This window comes from Marmota flaviventris, chromosome 1, assembly GCF_047511675.1.
Source record: "Marmota flaviventris isolate mMarFla1 chromosome 1, mMarFla1.hap1, whole genome shotgun sequence".
Lineage (NCBI taxonomy): Eukaryota > Metazoa > Chordata > Mammalia > Rodentia > Sciuridae > Marmota > Marmota flaviventris.
In genome coordinates, this window is record NC_092498.1 from 104874665 (window position 1) to 104877283 (window position 2619).

The 2619-nt window shown below is 42.2% G+C and overlaps 1 non-coding gene across 1 annotated transcript; it reads left to right on the forward strand.

Annotated features, from left to right (window-relative positions):
- The first annotated feature begins 657 nt into the window (after window positions 1-657).
- Window positions 658-855, forward strand: LOC114095220 (U2 spliceosomal RNA). The gene has a single exon (XR_003583212.1). It is a non-coding gene; the product is annotated as a U2 spliceosomal RNA (small nuclear RNA).
- The last annotated feature ends 1764 nt before the right edge of the window (window positions 856-2619 follow it).

Here is a 2619-nt window from a genome sequence, read left to right on the forward strand (position 1 = left end):
TCTGAAGTAACCAGATGGGAGGGAATGTCCATAGGCATGGTGAGTGCAGAAGCCCAGAGACATGCCTGCATCCTGCCTTCCTTACCTCCTCCCCACCAGTGCCCTTACTCTGGGGCCCTGTGGTTCCCACACATACCTCCACAGCTTTGCACAAGATGTTGTGGATTCCTGCCTGTCAAGGCCCTTTGTAGCCTCCTCCTCAAACAGGACTTCACCTGTCACTTCCACTAGTGTATCTGTGTATGGCTGTCTGCTCCCCCTAATGCTGAGCTCTGAGATGGGGCCTGGTATTACTGAACTTTAGAGCCATTTGGTTCCTGGAACCAGACTTCTCTCACAGAAGGTGGCCATGAGAGTGTGCCGGGTTAAGGGACACACACACAGCCTCCAGGGATCAGGGAAAGGTAATCGTCAGCAACAGAGGCAGATGTCCAGTGTTATGAGGTGAGCTCCTGTGGGGCCCTGCCTCCAGAAGAGACCCAGTAAAGCAGGAGAAGCTTCTCAGTCCTGGTGGCACAGGCAGTGACCCTGACTGTGGCCACAAGGGGCAGAACCAGCAAGGTAACAGGCCTCCCCAAGTGTGGAACACACTACAAAGGCAGCCCCACAAGAGCCCTCACACTGGCAACAGCTGCTCTTATAGGGAAAGCTGTCACCATTGCTTCTTGGCCTTTTGGTTAAATTAAGTGTAGTATCTTCTTATCGTTTTAATATCTGATACATCCTCTACCCAAGGACAACATATTAAATGGATTTTTGGAAGTAGAGCAAGGTTTAGTGGTGTATTCCTGTAATTCCAGTGGCTTAGGAGGCTGAGGCAGGAGGATCACAAGTTCAAAGCCAGCCTCAGCAACTTAATGAGGCCCTAAGCAACTTAACGAGAACTTGTCTCAAAATAAAAAAATGAACTTGGGATGTGGCTCAGTGGTTAAGCAGCTCTGAGTTCAATTCTGGTACCAAAGTGCCAGAGCACTCCACTCCGTTCCATTCACTCATCAGGAAGGTCCCTGTTGGAACTGGAAGCAGCTTCATCTATCTTTAAAATGTAATGATCACTTCCACTTCTCTGGTTCATTTGCAGAAAATAGTAAAGGAAAATCAAGATGATGTCTATACATCCTAAGGCCACGTAATGTCTATGAAGCAGAAATAAATAAAATTCTACTTAAGAAAAAATACAGAATCATTGTGAAATGTTATGTGGTTGAAGGTGCATTTTCTTTGCTTTCCTTAGGCTTGCTTCCATCTACCAAAATTATATAATTTTTGCATCTGAGCATTTTAGATGATGGTATTACAGAATTTCCACCTGACTTCATCTGTTTCTCCTCCCTGTGTTCTCACAGTTCTGTGCCAAAAAAAAAAAAAAAAAAAAAAAAAAAAACAATATTTAAGCCCACTACTGTGCTTCTTTTGTCAGCCAGCATATTTCAAAAGAACATCTAAGGGTCAGATGTTGTCATATTTTATAGTCTGAATAACCAGAAAGCTGCTAAAAATTGAGAAAGGAAACACCAGTGTTCTTAAGCACAAAGCTGCGTGGAAGATTGCTGGGGGGAGAGGAGTAGGTGTCTTTTGCTTACCTTCCTCTCTGTCCTCCTTTGTTCTCTTTTTACAAGCCTACCTTTTCCAAGTCTGTCTTTCTCTCTATTCTCCTTTTCTTCTTATTCCCGACCACCAGCCCTCTTCTCTGCCACTGCTTTTCTTTCTGTCTTCTCCCTCTGCATCCCTTCTGTATACTGTTGTCCTTTAGAAATGAAACTTTATATTTGCATCAGTCAGCTTTCCATTACTGTGACAAAATGTCTGAGATAATCAATTTAAAAGAGGGATATATTATTTTAGCTCAAGGTTTCAGAGGTTTCAGTCCATGGTCATTTGATCCTATTGTCTTTGAGCCAGTGGTGAGGCAGAAAATCATGGTAGGGACTACATGGTAGAAGAGGCTGCTCACTTCATGATGGCTGGGAGCAAAGAGAAAAAGAGTAATGGGGTACCAATATCCCCTTTAAGAGAATAGCCCCAATGATCTGATTTCCTTCCACTAAGCCCCACCTCCTAAAAGTTTCCCCCCTCCTAATAGGACCACAGGCTGGGGACCAAGACTTTAAGATGTGGACCTTTGTGGGACACTTTTACAAACCACAGCAGTACCCTAAGGGTTTTAGTTTTTTTTTTTTTTTTTTTTGTGTGTGTGTGTGTGTGTGTTTTGCTGTTGTTGCTTTGTCCTATTTTGCCTTTTATACTCATTCTATTTTCTCTACAGTTTTGAAATTTTTTACCTTGTATTTTGAATTAACAGCTTAATTAGATGAACTTATGGATTATAATGTGATGCTTTGACTTATGTACACATTGTAAATGTTCAAATCAGAGTAATTAGTGTATCCATCACCTCATACATTTACCATTTGTGTGTGTGTGTGGTGAGAACATTTAAAAATCCCTTCTTCTATTATTTTGAACCATACACAGCAATAGTGTTTAACTGTAGTCATCCTACTGAGCTGTAGTGTACTAGAATTGATTTCTCCTATTTGTCATTTTGTACCATTTGCCCAATTCTGCTCATAAATTTTAAAATGAATTCCCTGAGGTGCCTGCCTGCAGTGTCCATCA